Source organism: Rhinatrema bivittatum, chromosome 16 (assembly GCF_901001135.1).
Source record: "Rhinatrema bivittatum chromosome 16, aRhiBiv1.1, whole genome shotgun sequence".
Classification (NCBI taxonomy): domain Eukaryota; kingdom Metazoa; phylum Chordata; class Amphibia; order Gymnophiona; family Rhinatrematidae; genus Rhinatrema; species Rhinatrema bivittatum.
Genome location: NC_042630.1, coordinates 6,634,608 through 6,654,061, shown reverse-complemented (window position 1 = coordinate 6,654,061; position 19,454 = coordinate 6,634,608). Strand labels below are relative to the sequence as shown.

The 19,454-nt window shown below is 46.5% G+C and overlaps 1 protein-coding gene across 1 annotated transcript in view; it reads right to left on the bottom strand.

The window, feature by feature from the left end:
* Positions 1-19,454, bottom strand: part of ZFHX2 (zinc finger homeobox 2) — a 33,704-nt gene that overhangs the window by 13,427 nt on the left and 823 nt on the right. The window lies entirely within an intron of this gene.

Here is a 19,454-nt window from a genome sequence, read left to right as displayed (position 1 = left end):
AGCGTGTGGCTCCGAGGGAGTCACTTTTACCCCTTCCCCTCTCTCGCCTCGCGCTGCGGCGCTGAGGGACAGCGAGGGAGCGCACGAGTGACAGAGACTAAGGAGAGTTTCCGCTCTGCTGCCAGGACGGATTAAGGAGGATAGAAAGAAACACACGAGTTCCCTGGATTCTCGGCTGCGGGATTAATTGTTGCAGCGCAGAGCTCGAGGAGCCAGACTGGTCATGGAGGAAAACGAAGGCCTTTGTAGGTTCGGCCCTTACGTTCCACCCACATAAAAAGAGGCTGCAGGACACGCGGCCCAGAGAAGCCACCAGGGCCTTCTTTGGATGCGACCGCAAGGAAGGAGGAAGGGAGTGCTTATAATTTAGGGAACGCTCAATGTCCTTCAGCCTTGTGATCACATCGGAAGGAGGCACCCACGTGGTCTCCAAAACACACAAGGCCACATGACTTTTTTTTATTTTGGCCCTTCTAAAGGAATCCCAGCCTGCCAGGAAAGTTGTCCCCTGGTGCCGAGGGATCACGCAGCGATCCACTAGAGAGGAAATGTAAGTCACCGCCCTGCGTGCACACTGACCTCGCCGGCCCAAGCCCACTCACCCTGGCTGGCCTGTCAGTGATTTAATACAATCCTCACAGCCAAAAGGAAGGGCCAGGCGACGACTCCATTCCTCAGAGGTAAGCAATATACGAGCTGTAATTACATCTATGCTGAGCTGGCGGCCTGCGCGGGGGCTGCACCAGATGTCATCGTATTTATACAGAGCTGACGGCTTGCGCGGGGCCGTTCCAGGTCTTACTTATATACCACTGACAGTGTGAGGGGGGGGCCACACGAGATGTTATTAGACTTACACAGTGCTCACAGTGTGCGCAGGGCCTATGAGGCATTGCATCTATACAGAGCTGACGTGTGCGCGTGGGGCCATACGAATATTTTATATTTTTACAGTGCTGACAGTGTGCGCGGGGCTGTAAAGGTATTATACTTATACCGTGCTGACGGTGTGCACAGGGCCATACGAAGTGTTATTATATTTATACAGTGCTGACAGTGTGCACGGGGCTGTAAAGGTATTATACTTATACCGTGCTGACGGTGTGCACAGAGCCATACGAAGTGTTATTATATTTATACAGTGCTGACAGTGTGCACGGGGCTGTAAAGGTATTATACTTATACCGTGCTGACAGTGTGCACAGGGCCATACAAAGTGTTATTATATTTATACAGAGCTGACGTGTGCGCATGGGGCCAGACGAATATTTTATATTTTTACAGTGCTGACAGTGTGCACAGGGCCATACGAAGTGTTATTATATTTATACAGTGCTGACAGTGTGCGCGGGGCTGTAAAGGTATTATACTTATACCGTGCTGATGGTGTGCACAGGGCCATACGAAGTGTTATTATATTTATACAGTGCTGACAGTGTGCACGGGGCTGTAAAGGTATTATACTTATACCGTGCTGACGGTGTGCACAGAGCCATACGAAGTGTTATTATATTTATACAGTGCTGACAGTGTGCACGGGGCTGTAAAGGTATTATACTTATACCATGCTGACAGTGTGCACAGGGCCATACAAAGTGTTATTATATTTATACAGAGCTGACGTGTGCGCATGGGGCCAGACGAATATTTTATATTTTTACAGTGCTGACAGTGTGCACAGGGCCATACGAAGTGTTATTATATTTATACAGTGCTGACAGTGTGCGCGGGGCTGTAAAGGTATTATACTTATACCGTGCTGACAGTGTGCACAGGGCCATACGAAGTGTTATTATATTTATACAGTGCTGACAGTGTGCGCGGGGCTGTAAAGGTATTATACTTATACCGTGCTGACGGTGTGCACAGGGCCATACGAAGTGTTATTATATTTATACAGTGCTGACAGTGTGCATGGGACTGTACAAGATGTTATGTTTATATACCACTGATGGGGTGTGTGGGGCTGTACAAGGCATTATTATATTTGTACAGTGCTCACAGTCAATGTTCCCTCTAAGGAATGACTAGGTGTATGCACATTTTTTTTTTGTGTGTGAGCAACAATTTTTGAGCACCAGTATTAATGTTGCATTTCTGTATATAGTACAAAGAAAAATTTGTCATCGACATTCTGAAATATATAAGCAATTGCTCACGTGCTCAGCTTAGAGGGAACAGTGCTCACAGTGTGCGTGGAGCCTATGAGGCGTTATATATATACAAAGCTGATAGGTGTGCTCAAAGCCTTATGAAGTGTTATTATATTTATACAGCGCTTATAGTGTGCACAAAGCCATATGAAGTGTTAGTATATTTATACAGTGCTGACAGTGTGCGCAGGGTTGTACAAGCTGTTATTATATTTAGATCGTGCTGATGGTGTGCACAGGACCATACAAAGTGTTAATATATTTATACATGCTGACAGTGTGCGCAGGGTTGTACAAGGTGTTATTGTATTTAGACCGTGCTGATGGTGTGCACAGGACCATACAAAGTGTTAATATATTTATACAGTGCTGACAGTGTGCACAGGGTTGTACAAGGTGTTATTGTATTTAGACCGTGCTGATGGTGTACACAGGACCATACAAAGTGTTAATATATTTATACAGTGCTGACAGTGTGCATAGGGCCGTACGAGATATTATATTTATATATCACTGATGGCGTGTGTGGAGCTGTACGAGGCGTTATTATATTTATACAGTGCTGACTGTGTCCACAGAGCCAATCAAGGCATTATTATAATTTAAACAGTGCTGACAATGTGTGTGGGGCCATATGAGGTGTTATTATATCTACACCATACTGATGACACGCACGAAGGCCATACAAGGCATTATTATATTTCTATGGTGCTGATGGCATGTGTGGGGCTGTACGAGGCGTTATTATATTTTTTCCACGCTGATGTGTGCCCAGACCTGTACGAGGCATTATTACTTTTATATTGTGCTGACAAGGTGTTATAATATATATATATATATATATATACATACAGTACTGATGGTGTGCATGAAACCATACGAGGTGTTATTTTATACAGTTCTGACAGTATGTGCAGGGCCATATAAGGCATTATTATATTTATATACCAGTGATGATGTGTATATGGCCATACAAGACATTATTATATTTATACATCACTGACAGTCTACGCAGGACCGTATGAAGCGTTATTATATTTAGATAACACTGACAGAATGTACAGGTCTATACATGGCGTTACTGTATTTATTCAGAGTGACAGCATGTGGGGACATATAAGGCATTATACTTATATGGCGTTGATGGTATGCGCAGAACCTATAAGAATGTTATATTTATATTGAGCTGCCAGTATGTGTGGGATTGAGAGGCGTCGTTATATTATATATCGTTGACAGTGTGCACATTGTCTACAAGGCATTGTTATATTTATATAGTACTAACTTTATGCATAGGGCTAATCAATGCATTATTATATTTATATACCACTTATGGTATATTACATTTATGCAGTGCTGATACTGTGCATGAGGCCAAACAATACATTATTATATTTATACAGCGCTGACAGTGTGCGAGGGGATATGTGAAGCATCATTACATTTCTACAGCACTGATGGTGTACACGGGCCATATGAGGCGTTATTATATTTATACGGTACTGACTGCGTGTGCGTGGCTATACAAGGATTTAAAATATTTATATGACCCTGATAGAACACAGGGCCATACAAGATGTTTTTGTATTTATACAGCCCTGACAGTGTGCACAGGGCCATATAAGGTATTATTATATTTATACAGCGCTGACAGTGTGCTCAGAGTCATTTGAGTCATTATTATATTTATACAGGGGGGAAGGCCTGTGCAGAGCCATAAAGCACTGAAGGTGTGCATGGGGCCAACTGAGGCGGTGATGGAGTGCACAGGTCATACGAGACATTATTTATACAGTGCTGACAGGGGGCACAGGGTGTACAAGGTATTATTATATTTATATGACAAGAAGTGTGGAGCAATATGAGGTATTATTATATTTCTACAGCCACGATGACGTGCAAGTCCATACGCGATTTTATACAGTACTGATGGCGTGCACAGGGCTGTATAAGGCATTATCATAATTGTAAAAAGCTGACAGGGTTCAAGGGTCATATGAGATGTTATTATATTTATATGGTGCTAGTGGCAGGCATGGGGGGGGGGGGCCCGTACGAGGCGTTATTGGGCTGACGGTGTGTATGGAGTCGTATGAGAAGTTATTAAATTTATAAAGCATTATCGGTGTGCATGGGGCTGTCTGTGGTGTTATTATATTTATATGACAGTGATGGCAGGCACATTATTTTATTTATGCAATGCTGACAGTGTGCATGAAACCATACGAGGTGTTATATTTATATACCACTGATGGTGCGTGCGAGGCCCTATGAGGCGTTATTATATTTATACCATGCTGATGGTGTGCAAGGGGTCATAAGATGCATTCATATATTTATACAAGGCTGATGGCGTGCAAGGGTTCATACAAAGCGTTATTATATTTATACAACACTGAAGACATGTGTGAAGTCATATGAGGTGTTATTATAGTTATACAACGCTGATGGCATGCAAGCGTTCATAGAAAGCGTTATTATAGTTATACAACGCTGATGGCGTGCACAGGGCCATACAAAGCGTTATTATATTTATACAACGCTGATAGCGTGTAAGGGGCCAAATAAAGCATTATTACATTTATACAATACTGATTGCATGTGAAGAATCATATAAGGCTTTATTATATTTATACAATGCTGACTGCATGCGCGGGAGTCATATGAGGCATTATGTTTTACAATGCTAATGGCATGTGCGAGGTAATGCAAGGATTTATATTTATGCAATGCTGACCGCATGCGAGGGGATCATATGAGGTATTATTATATTTATACAATGCTGATGGCCTGTGCAAGGTAATATGAGGAGTTATATTTGTATAATGCTGACTGCATGCTAGGATTCTGACTGCATGCAAGGGGGTCCTACAAGGTGTTATTACCTTTATACAACGCTGATGGCATACAAGGGTTCGTACAAAGCGTTATTATATTTATACAACACTGAAGACATGTGTGAAGTCATATGAGGTGTTATTATAGTTATACAACGCTGATGGCATGCAAGCGTTCATAGAAAGCGTTATTATAGTTATACAACGCTGATGGCGTGCAAAGGGCCATACAAAGCGTTATTATATTTATACAACGCTGATGGGATGCAAAGGGCCATAGAAAGCTTTATTATATTTATACAACGCTGATGGCATGCAAGGGGCCATATAAAGCATTATTACATTTATACAATACTGATTGCATGTGAAGAATCATACAAGGCTTTATTATATTTATACAATGCTGACTGCATGCGCGGGAGTCATATGAGGCATTATGTTTTACAATGCTAATGGCATGTGCGAGGTAATGCGAGGATTTATATTTATGCAATGCTGACCGCATGCGAGGGGATCATATGAGGTATTATTATATTTATACAATGCTGATGGCCTGTGCAAGGTAATATGAGGAGTTATATTTGTATAATGCTGACTGCATGCTAGGATTCTGACTGCATGCAAGGGGGTCCTACAAGGTGTTATTACCTTTATACAACGCTGATGGCATACAAGGGTTCGTACAAAGCGTTATTATATTTATACAACACTGAAGACATGTGTGAAGTCATATGAGGTGTTATTATAGTTATACAACGCTGATGGCATGCAAGCGTTCATAGAAAGCGTTATTATAGTTATACAACGCTGATGGCGTGCAAAGGGCCATACAAAGCGTTATTATATTTATACAACGCTGATGGGATGCAAAGGGCCATAGAAAGCTTTATTATATTTATACAACGCTGATGGCATGCAAGGGGCCATATAAAGCATTATTACATTTATACAATACTGATTGCATGTGAAGAATCATACAAGGCTTTATTATATTTATACAATGCTGACTGCATGCGCGGGAGTCATATGAGGCATTATGTTTTACAATGCTAATGGCATGTGCGAGGTAATGCGAGGATTTATATTTATGCAATGCTGACCGCATGCGAGGGGATCATATGAGGTATTATTATAGTTATACAATGCTGAAGGCCTGTGCAAGGTAATATGTGGAGTTATATTTATGCAATGCTGATGGCCTGTGCAAGGTAATATGAGGAGTTATATTTGTACAATGCTGACTGCATGCTAGGATGCTGACTGCATGCGAGGGGGTCCTACAAGGTGTTATTACCTTTATACAACGCTGATGGCATGCAAGGGTTCATACAAAGCGTTATTATATTTATACAACACTGAAGACATGTGTGAAGTCATATGAGGTGCTATTATATTTATACAATGCTGATGGCGTGCAAGGGTTCATATGAGGCATTATAATATTTATACAACACTGAAGACATGTGTGAAGTCATATGAGGCGTTATTATATTTATACAATGCTGATGGCGTGCAAGGGTTCATATGAGGCATTATTATATTTATATAACATTGAAGACGTGTGAGGTCATACAAGGTGTTATTATATTTATACAACGCTGATGGCGTGCAAGGGTTCATACGAGGCATTATTATATTTATACAACATTGAAGACATGTGTGAGGTCATATGAGGTGTTATTATATTTATACAACGCTGATGGCGTGCAAGGGTTCATATGAGGCATTATAATATTTATACAACACTGAAGACATGTGTGAAGTCATATGAGGCGTTATTATATTTATACAATGCTGATGGTGTGCAAGGGGTCATAAGATGCATTCATATATTTATACAAGGCTGATGGCGTGCAAGGGTTCATACAAAGCGTTATTATATTTATACAACACTGAAGACATGTGTGAAGTCATATGAGGTGTTATTATAGTTATACAACGCTGATGGCGTGCAAGGGTTCATACGAGGCATTATTATATTTATACAACATTGAAGACATGTGTGAGGTCATATGAGGCGTTATTATATTTATGAGGCATTATTATATTTATATAACATTGAAGACATGTGTGAGGTCATATGAGGTGTTATTATATTTATACAACGCTGATGGTGTGCAAGGGTTCATATGAGGCATTATAATATTTATACAACACTGAAGACATGTGTGAAGTCATATGAGGCGTTATTATATTTATACAATGCTGATGGCGTGCAAGGGTTCATATGAGGCATTATTATATTTATTTAACATTGAAGACATGTGTGAGGTCATACAAGGTGTTATTATATTTATACAACGCTGATGGGGTGCAAGGGTTCATACAAAGCGTTATTATATTTATACAACATTGAAGACATGTGTGAAGTCATATGAGGTGTTATTATATTTATACAACGCTGATGGCATGCAAGGGTTCATACAAAGCGTTATTATATTTATACAACATTGAAGACATGTGTGAGGTCATATGAGGTGTTATTATATTTATACAACGCTGATGGTGTGCAAGGGTTCATATGAGGCATTATTATATTTATACAACATTGAAGACATGTGTGAAGTCATATGAGGTGTTATTATATTTATACAATGCTGATGGTGTACAAGGGTTCATATGAGGCATTATTATATTTCTACAACATTGAAGACTTGTGTGAAGTCATATGAGGTGTTATTATATTTATACAACACTGATGGTGTGCAAGGGGCCATATGAAGCGTTATTATATTTATACAATGCCAATGATGACTTAGGGTTCATATGAGGCGTTATAATATTTATACAACGCTGATGGCATGTGTGAGGTCATACGAGGTGTTATTATATTTATACAACACTGATGGTGTGCAAGGGGCTATAAGAAGCGTTATTATATTTATACAATGCCGATGACGACTTAGGGTTCATATGAGGCGTTATAATATTTATACAACGTTGATGGCGTGCAAAGGGCCATAGAAAGCGTTATTATATTTATACAATGCTGATGGCATGTGTGAGGTCATACAAGGTGTTATTATATTTATACAATGCTGATGGTGTGCAAGGGTTCATATGAGGCATTATTATATTTATACAACATTGAAGACATGTGTGAGGTCATATGAGGTGTTATTATATTTATACAACGCTGATGGCATGTGTGAAGTCATACGAGGTGTTATTATATTTATACAACACTGATGGTGTGCAAGGAGCCATATGAAGCGTTATTATATTTATTCAATGCCAATGACGACTTAGGGTTCATATGAGGCGTTATAATATTTATACAACGCTGATGGCATGTGTGAGGTCATACGAGGTGTTATTATATTTATACAATGCTGATGGTGTGCAAGGGGCCATATGAAGCGTTATTATATTTAAACAATGCCAATGACGACTTAGGGTTCATATGAGGCATTATAATATTTATACAACGCTGATGCGTGCAAGGGTTCATATGAGGCATTATTATATTTATACAACATTGAAGACGTGTGAGGTCATACGAGGCGTTATTATATTTATACAACGCTGATGGCGTGCAAGGGGCCATACAACATTGAAGACGTGTGAGGTCATATGAGGTGTTATTATATTTATCCAACGCTGATGGTGTGCAAGGGTTCATATGAGGCATTATTATATTTATACAACATTGAAGACATGTGTGAAGTCATATGAGGTGTTATTATATTTATACAACATTCAAGACATGTGTGAAGTCATATGAGGTGTTATTATATTTATACAACGCTGATGGCATGTGTGAGGTCATACAAGGTGTTATTATATTTATACAACACTGATGGTGTGCAAGGGGCCATATGAAGCGTTATTATATTTATACAACGCTGATGGCATGCAAGGGGCCATAGAAAGCGTTATTATATTCATACTATGCTGATGGCGTGCAAGGGGCCATAGAAAGCGTTATTACATTTATACAACGCTGATGGCGTGCAAAGGGCCATACAAAGTGTTATTATATTTATACAACGATGATGGCGTGCAAAGGGCCATAGAAAGCGTTATTACATTTATACAACACTGATGGCATGCAAAGGGCCATACAAAGTATTATTATATTTATACAACGCTGATGGCGTGCAAAGGGCCATACAAAGCTTATTATATTTATACAACGCTGATGGCGTGCAAAGGGCCATACAAAGTGTTATTATATTTATATAACGCTGATGGCGTGCAAAGGGCCATAGAAAGCGTTATTATATTTATACAACGCTGATGGCCTGAAAGGGTCATATGAAGCGTTATTATATTTATACAGCACTCACAGCATGCGTGGGGCTGTTTAAGGCGTTATTAGATTTATACAATGTTGACTGTGTGAGTGGTCATACGAGACATTATTATATTTATACAGCACTTATGGTGTGTTTGGGGGTCATACAAGGCGTTATTATATTTATACAGCACTGATAGGCACGGGGCCTTTTAAGGTGTTATATTTAGACACCGTGCAAGGGGCTACACAACTTGTTATTGAATTTATACAGCGCTTACTGCGTGTGAGGGGCTGTACAAGGTGGCATTATATTTATATTTACACTGATAGATTGATTGTGGCTATAAGAGGCATTATTATAGTATATTTGTAGGGTGCAGATAGTGTGCATAAGGTCTACAAGGTGTTATTGTATTTATATGGTACTGACAGTGCGCACGGGCCATATAAAGCATTATTATATTCATACGGTACTTATGGCATGTACTGGGCTGCATGAGGCGATACTGAATTTTACAGAACTGATAGCATGCTCGGGGGCTGTATGAAGCGTTATATTCATATATTGCTGACTGTTTGTGCAGGGCAGGATGAGATGTGCACAGGCCATATGAGGTGTTCTTATGACGATATTGTTCTGACAGAAAGTGCAGGGCCGTATGAGATGTTATTATATTTATAGAAAGTTAACTGAGTGCGCAGGGCAGTCCTAGGCGTTTATATCGTGCTGACATTGTGCATGGGGCTGTCTAAGCCTGGCATTATTATATGTATACTATGCTGTCAATATGCACAAGACCATACGAGTTGTTATATTTCTACAACACCAATAGTATGCACAGCACCATTAGAAGCGTTATTACATTTATATCATGCTGACAGTCTGTGAGGCCACAGAAGGCATTATTATATTTATACAGCACTAAGGCTGTAGAAAACGTTATTATACCGTGCACAGGGGCTGTATGGGAGGTGTTATTATATTTATATGGAACTGAGCACGTTCGTTACTGCCTGAGGCGTTACGTCCACGACAGCGCAGATCCAGTATGACTCAGGCGTGTACGAAGAGACTCCCGACCAGCGGTATGCAAACACCCCTGGGTGAGATGCACCCAGACGCACGGTGACAGGCAGCCACCCAGGCTGACCGAGATACATACATGTAGAGGCCCGGCCGCGCAGAAACAATGGGGGCTTGAGGCAAGTCATTCCGCCTGCTGGTGGTCTGCAGGTTGGCTGCAGGAAGGTGAGGGGGTGCCCGGGTATGGTGCTCGGGGTGGAGATCTCCTGCTGACAGCTGGATTAGCACGACAGGCTGGGCAGGGAATTCTATCCACTTTTATTGTTGAATATAGACAGAATCTGACATGGACATGGGAAAAATAGCAGCCGATAAAATATCGGCCTTAGAAAAAAAAAAATGTATGCCTTCAATAATAACAGAAGGAATACGGCTGAAGAGGGACCTCGGGAGAGCAGGCATCCGAAGAACGAAGACGGCGCAAACAGCTGAAGGGTCGCCTCATGGAAGGAGACGGCAGAACGCAGCTGACAAGAGCACGGCCTGCTTCATCTCTGGCCTTCCCCCTCTCCAAGGATCTTCCTAAGTCTGCCCCCTTTCTCTCTCAAAGCCCCCTGCTTGTTCCATGGAAAATGCTCCTCGTGCATTATTTACCTTTCCTTTCAGCTCTCTGAATACCTCTATCATACTCTTTCCTCCCCCCCTAGCTATAAATGTGTAGGTCTTTAAGTCTCATCACTCTCTCCTTTCTGGCTGCAGAACTATACCCGGTACTCCAGGTAAGGCCTCTCCCCCACCACCGCCCCCACCCACCCCATTACAGAGGGACTGTCACCTCCTACAGGGGACAGGGTAGGCGGCCTTACTGAAATATCCCAGGACACCACAAGCAGTGCTTGCGCCTGGTCCTAATCCCTTGGTCGCATTTGTCTGGCGAGTTCTCCCAGGCTGCCTTGGGTGCTTTAAGCTGCTGGACTCAAGGCAGTCCACGTCCCTTTCCTCTGCCCCTTCAGCCACCACTAGGCAGCCTCCTCCCTACTGCCTTACACACCCCCACACACAGGGCTACCCTGTCAAAAGCTTAAATGGGACTTGTGCATTCAAAAGTCAGGGGTTACATGAGTAGCCTGCTGAAATGTCCTTCGGAGGAGCTTCTGTCTCATGTTACTGATACATTTGGCTGCATAAAAAAAAAAAAAAAAGAGAGCAGATTTTTTTTTTTGGAAGGGTGGTGTTGTGAAATGAGGCAGGTAACTTACATTCGGGCCGATACAGTAAAGTCCGCGGGAGAGCGAACGCCCGCTCTCCTGTGCGCGCGATTCTGTATTTAAATGAGGCCCGGCGGTAGAAACAGGCAAAAGGAGGCGCTAGGGACACTAGCGCGTCCCTAGCGCCTCCTTTTGGACAGGAGCGGCGGCTTTCAGAGGGTTTGACAGCCGACGCTCAATTTTGCCGGCGTCGGTTCTCGAGCCCGCTGACAGCCACGGGCTCGGAAACCGGACGCCGGCAAAATTCAGCGTCCGGTTTTCGACTCGACAGCCGCGGGCCGACTTCAAATTTTTTTTTTTTTTTACTGCTTTTCTGTGCACATTCCCGGTGACCGAAGAAATTCGCGCCTACCTTTGGGTAGGCGCTAATTTCTGAAAGCAAAATGTGCGGCTTGGCTGCACATTTTACTTACTGAATCGCACGGGAATACCTAATAGCGCCCGCAACATGCATTTGCATGTTGCGGGCGCTATTAGGTTTGGGGGATTGGACGCGCGTTTTCGGCCCCTTACTGAATACGGAGTAACGCGAGCGCGTCGAAAACGCGCGTCCAATGGCGGGGTTAATAGTGCGCACTGTACTGTATCGGCCCGATTATAAATAAGTAACTTACATTTTAAATTAGTTAGATCAGCGGGTGAAACTGCACACGGATATTTAACCTCGCAACAATCTGCGCCAGATCCGCTGAGCGTACCAAGGAGGCTTGTTCCTGTGCGAGCTCTGCGGTGAAGGACATGCATGGACCCGTGCCGGCGCGCACGGGACGTGCAGACCCCCCCTGTGCGCACGCATACCCGCGGGCGGGACACACGTGTGCCCGGGCAGGCACGCAGAGCACACACGTACGCACCACAGGCACATGCAGGAGGCATCCCGAGCCCACCAGCCTTAGGGAGCTGTGCTTGAGCGGAGGCAGGCAGTCAGAGAGGAGGGAGGGAGGGGGAGAGGGGGGACAGAAGAAGGATTGTAAAATCAATACAATGGGTTTCTAACGGTGTGTTAAGAGAGTGAAATGTCGACAGCCTGTCTCAGCCTGGAAAATATGAGCTTCCCCAAATACACTTCCAGTGGCTGTCAGCTTCTGAGGCCTGGCGGCGGAGAGAGCCCTCTGCACCCAGAGAGAGAAAGAGCCGCAGGCATCCAGAGACGGGGGACTGTGCACCCCAGAGAGACAGACAGAGAGCTGTAGGCCCCGAGCGAGAGGAATGGAACTGTGTGCAAGGAGGAAAACCGAGAGAGAGAGAGACAGAGAGGAGAGGGGACACCAGAAAAGGCAGGGAACCTCTCTTTGTCTCTAACCCACCAGTGAGAAGGATCTCCACGCAGCAGCCAGAGCTAGAGGGATGCGAAGGTGCAGGGGGAGACGCAGGAGCGATGCAGCCCGCTGGTGCATTGTATTTAGCGCTGGAGCCCGAACCTCCAAAGGGACATGGAAAGGATGGAGGCGCTGCAGACAGAGGCAACCAAAATAGTGCAGAGTCTGCCCCAAAGTCCTAAGAGATGAGACTTAAACATGTAAATCCTGGAGGAAAGGAGAGGGGGGGAGGGAGAGATATGGGGTTACCCGTCACCACGCAGCATACGCTGCCATGGGGAGCTCGCTGGACAGACTGGGTGGACCAGTTGGTCCTTTTCTGCCATCATTTCAATGTTACTATAATAGAGAAATTCAAATTCTTCAGAGCAATAAATAATGCACAGGAAGCATCTTCCAGTGGAAAGGAAATTGTACAACAAGGGGGTCACGATATGAAGCTCCCAGGGGGAGCAGATCAAGGAAATATTTCATGGAAAGGGCGCCGGACACATGGAATGGGCTCCCAGGGAAGATGGCAGAGGCCAGAACAGTAAGAGAATTCAGGAAAGCCTGGGATGGACAAAGGGAGGATCCTCAGAGGTTGGGACAGGCACAGAGGATCCTCAGAGGTGGGGGAGTGAGGGGTAAAGCCTGGGATAAGCACAGAGGATCCTCAGAGGTGGGGGAGTGAGGGGTAAAGCCTGGGATAAGCACAGAGGATCCTCAGAGGTGGGGGAGTGAGGGGTAAAGCCTGGGATAAGCACAGAGGATCCTCAGAGGTGGGGGAGTGAGGGGTAAAGCCTGGGATAAGCACAGAGGATCCTCAGAGGTGGGGGAGTGAGGGGTAAAGCCTGGGATAAGCACAGAGGATCCTCAGAGGTGGGGGAGTGAGGGGTAAAGCCTGGGATACGCACAGAGGATCCTCAGAGGTGGGGGAATGAGGGGTAAAGCCTGGGATAAGCACAGAGGATCCTCAGAGGTGGGGGAGTGAGGGGTAAAGCCTGGGATGGACAAAGGGAGGATCCTCAGAGGTGGGGGAGTGAGGGGTAAAGCCTGGGATAAGCACAGAGGATCCTCAGAGGTGGGGGAGTGAGGGGTAAAGCCTGGGATGGACAAAGGGAGGATCCTCAGAGGTGGGGGAGGGAGGGGTAAAGCCTGGGACAGGCACAGAGGATCCTCAGAGGTGGGGGAGTGAGGGGTAAAGCCTGGGATAAGCACAGAGGATCCTCAGAGGTGGGGGAGTGAGGGGTAAAGCCTGGGATAAGCACAGAGGATCCTCAGAGGTGGGGGAGTGAGGGGTAAAGCCTGGGATGGACAAAGGGAGGATCCTCAGAGGTGGGGGAGGGAGGGGTAAAGCCTGGGATACGCACAGAGGATCCTCAGAGGTGGGGGAATGAGGGGTAAAGCCTGGGATAAGCACAGAGGATCCTCAGAGGTGGGGGAGTGAGGGGTAAAGCCTGGGATGGACAAAGGGAGGATCCTCAGAGGTGGGGGAGGGAGGGGTAAAGCCTGGGACAGGCACAGAGGATCCTCAGAGGTGGGGGAGTGAGGGGTAAAGCCTGGGATAAGCACAGAGGATCCTCAGAGGTGGGGGAGTGAGGGGTAAAGCCTGGGATAAGCGCAGAGGATCCTCAGATGTGAGGGAGTGAGGGGTAAAGCCTGGGATACGCACAGAGGATCCTCAGAGGTGGGGGAATGAGGGGTAAAGCCTGGGATAAGCGCAGAGGATCCTCAGAGGTGGGGGAGTGAGGGGTAAAGCCTGGGATACGCACAGAGGATCCTCAGAGGTGGGGGAATGAGGGGTAAAGCCTGGGATAAGCGCAGAGGATCCTCAGAGGTGGGGGAGTGAGGGGTAAAGCCTGGGATACGCACAGAGGATCCTCAGAGGTGGGGGAATGAGGGGTAAAGCCTGGGATAAGCGCAGAGGATCCTCAGAGGTGGGGGAGTGAGGGGTAAAGCCTGGGATAAGCACAGAGGATCCTCAGAGGTGGGGGAGTGAGGGGTAAAGCCTGGGATGGACAAAGGGAGGATCCTCAGAGGTGGGGGAGGGAGGGGTAAAGCCTGGGACAGGCACAGAGGATCCTCAGAGGTGGGGGAGTGAGGGGTAAAGCCTGGGATAAGCACAGAGGATCTTCAGAGGTGGGGGAGTGAGGGGTAAAGCATGGGATGGACAAAGGGAGGATCCTCAGAGGTGGGGGAGGGAGGGGTAAAGCCTGGGATACGCACACAGGATCCTCAGAGGTGGGGGAATGAGGGGTAAAGCCTGGGATAAGCACAGAGGATCCTCAGAGGTGGGGGAGTGAGGGGTAAAGCCTGTGATGGACAAAGGGGGGATCCTCAGAGGTCGGGGAGTGAGGGGTAAAGCCTGGGAGAGACACAGGATCCTCAGAGGTGGGGGAGTGAGGGGTAAAGCCTGGGATAAGCACAGAGGATCCTCAGAGGTGGGGGAGTGAGGGGTAAAGCCTGGGATGGGCACAGAGGATCCTCAGACATGGAAGAGCTATGGGCAAAAGAGGGATCAGTGAGGATCTGTGACCCTACAGCAGAGAGTCAGAATGGACACAGACTGGCAGGTCCTGGAAGAATTTATTTGCTTTTATAAGCTGTGTTTCTCTCTTCACATTTTACAGCACTGAATCTTCCCATTCCCTTCCACCTCAAAACTCCTCCTTACAGTACTGACTGCCCCCCATTCTCCTCCTTATATTATTGATTCCTCCATTTACCTTCTTAGAGCATGCACTCCCCACAACCATTACTGACCCCCTATCTTTAATTTATTCACTACTCTTATCCACTCCCTGTAGCACTATCTCTTCCATCAGCTCCTTAGTTTCCCTCAACTCTTTCCTTACAGCTCAATTCCCCTCCTTATAGCACGCACTCTCCTCACCTCTCACAGTACTGACTCCCCATCCCCAGCATAATGCACTGACTCCTCAATTCCCCTCCTTAGGGCATGCACTCCCCTTACCTCAAAGTAGTGATTCCCCATCCCCCTCCATAATGCACTGACTCAATTCCCCTCCTTATAGCATGCACTCTCCTCATCTCTCACAGTACTGACTCCCCACCCCCCTCCATAATGCACTGACTCCTCAATTCCCCTCCTTATAGCATGCACTGTCACCTCTCACAGTACTGACTCCCCATCCCCCTCCATAATGCACTGACTCCTCAATTCCCCTCCTTATAGCATGCACTCCCCTCACCTCTCACAGTACTGACTCCCCATCCCCACCATAATGCATGAATCCTCAATTCCCCTCATTATAGCATGCACTCCCCTTACCTCTCACAGTACTGACTCCCCATCCCCCACCATAATGCATGAATCCTCAATTCCCCTCCTTATAGCATGCATTCCCCTCACCTCTCACAGTACTGACTCCACACCCCCCTCCATAATGCACTGACTCCTCAATTCCCCTCCTTATAGCACGCACTCCCCTCACCTCTCACAGTACTGACTCCCCATCCCCACCATAATGCACTGACTCCTCAATTCCCCTCCTTATAGCATGCACTCCCTTCACCTCTCACAGTACTGACTCCCCATCCCCCTCCATAATGCACTGACTCCTCAATTCCCCTCCTTATAGCATGCATTCCCTTCACCTCTCACAGTACTGACTCCTCATCCTCCACCATAATGCATGAATCCTCAATTCCCCTCATTATAGCATGCACTCCCTTCACCTCTCACAGTACTGACTCCCCATCCCCCACCATAATGCACTGACTCCTCAATTCCCCTCATTATAGCATGCACTCCCCTTACCTCTCACAGTACTGACTCCCCAGCCCCCTCCATAATGCACTAACTCCTCAATTCCCCTCCTTATAACATGCACTCCCCTTACCTCAAAGTACTGATTCCCCATCCCCCTCCATAATGCATGAATCCTCAATTCCCCTCCTTATAGCACGCACTCTCCTCACGTCTCACAGTACTAACTCCCCATCCCTCTCCATAATGCACTGACTCCTCAATTCCCCTCCTTATAGCATGCACTCTCCTCACCTCTCACAGTACTGACTCCCCATCCCCCTCCATAATGCACTGACTCAATTCCCCTCCTTATAGCATGCACTGTCACCTCTCACAGTACTGACTCCACATCCCCCTCCATAATGCAGACTCCTCAATTCCCCTCCTTATAGCATGCACTCCCCTTGCCTCAAAGTACTGACTCCACATCCCTTCCATAATGCATGAATCCTCAATTCCCCTCCTTATAGCATGCATTCCCCTCACCTCTCACAGTACTGACTCCCCATCCCCCTCCATAATGCACTGACTCAATTCCCCTCCTTATAGCATGCACTGTCACCTCTCACAGTACTGACTCCACATCCCCCTCCATAATGCACTGACTCCTCAATTCCCCTCCTTATAGCATGCACTCCCCTTGCCTCAAAGTACTGACTCCACATCCCCTTCCATAATGCATGAATCCTCAATTCCCCTCCTTATAGCATGCATTCCCCTCACCTCTCACAGTACTGACTCCCCATCCCCCTCCATAATGCACTGACCCAATTCCCCTCCTTATAGCATGCACTCACCGCTCACAGTACTGACTCCCCAGCCCCCTCCATAATGCACTGACTCAATTCCCCTCCTTATAGCATGCACTCTCCTCACCTCTCACAGTACTGACTCCCCATCCCCCACCATAATGCACTGACTCAATTCCCCTCCTTATAGCACGCACTCTCCTCACTTCTCTCAGTACTGACTCCCCATCCCCCACCATAATGCACTGACTCAATTCCCCTTCTTATAGCATGCACTCTCCTCACCTCACAATACTAACTCCCCACCTCCTCCATAATGCACTCACTCCTCAATTCTCCTCCTTATAGCATGCACTCTTACCTCTCACAGTACTGACTCCCCACCCCCCTCCATAATGCACTGACTCCTCAATTCCCCTCCTTATAGCATGCATTCCCTTCACCTCTCACAGTACTGACTCCACATCCCCCTCCATAATGCACTGACTCCTCAATTTCCCTCTTTATAGCATGCACTCACCTCTCACAGTACTGACTCCCCATCCCCCACCATAATGCACTGAATCCTCAATTCCCCTCCTTATAGCACGCACTCTCCTCACTTCTCAGTACTGACTCCCCATCCCCCTCCATAATGCACTGACTCCTGAATTCCCCTTCTTATAGCATGCACTCTCCTCACCTCACAATACTAACTCCCCACCTCCTCCATAATGCACTCACTCCTCAATTCCCCTCCTATAGCATGCACTCTTCTTACCTCTCACAGTACTGACTCCCCACCGCCCTCCGTAATGCACTGACTCCTCAATTCCCCTCCTTATAGCATGCACTCCCCTCACCTCTCACAGTACTGACTCCTCAGCCCCCTCTATAATGCACTGACTCCTCAATTCCCCTCCTTATAGCATGCACTCCCCTCACCTCTCACAGTTCTGACTCCCCAGCCCCCTCCATAATGCACTGACCCCTCAATTCCCCTCTTTATAGCATGCACTCCCCTCACCTCTCACAGTTCTGACTCCCCATCCTCCTCCATAATGCACTGACTCCTCAATTCCCCTCTTTATAGCATGCACTCTCCTCACCTCTCACAGTACTGACTCCCCAGCCCCCTCCATAATGCACTGACCCCTCAATTCCCCTCCTTATAGCATGCACTCCCCTCACCTCTCACAGTACTGACTCCCCAGCCCCCTCCATAATGCACTGACCCCTCAATTCCCCTCCTTATAGCATGCACTCCCCTCACCTCTCACAGTACTGACTCCTCAATTCCGCTCCTTGCAGCTATGACTCCCCCATCCTCCCCGTTACAGCCCTGTCTCCCCTCATCTTGCAGCCCCGACACGCCCCACTTATGCTTCGAATCCTGGCTCCCCCAACACCTCTGTGCAGCCATCTCCTCTCCTCCTCCTTAGAACTGTGACTTCCCCCACTCCTCCTTCCACTGGCGCCCCCAATCCTCAGTACGGCTCTCTCCCCCATCCTTCTCAGTAAACCCTCCATCCTCCCCTTAGCCCTCCCCTTTTCTCCCCATCCCCCTCCCTGCAGGGCAGTGGCAGGAGGCTGAGGCACAGAGAGGTTTATGAGAGGAAATGGAGGCAAGAGACAGGAACCTTATACCAGAGTCACAGGGCCTAGGGAGAAACAGAGGGGGAAAAACGAAAGGAAAAGTGCCAAGGTGCTTTATAGAGGGGAAATAGGGATGACAGTGAAGGTCATTTTCCTAATGGGTGTTAAATTGAATATTTTAGATAATTCTGATTTCCATCTGCTACTCCAGCCGAAATATTACCTGGTGGTAGCAGGGACTTGGTGGGGAGGAGGGGGGGAATTGGTGGCATCTTACCCCTACCCTCACCTTTCCCGTACTGTGCCCTCTCCATCCCCTCTTACCCCATCCCCAGGTGCATCAGGATCCAGGAGATTCACCTCCACACACCAAAAAGACCAGAGCTGCCAATGCATACATTCATAAAATGTAAATATATAATAAAAGGAGAAAGGATTCATTGGAGGGAATGGGGCAAGGGGAGGTTAGGTCTGGACACCCCCCCTCACCCCTCTTCCGCTCCAGACACATCTCCTGCTGAGACTATTTGCCATG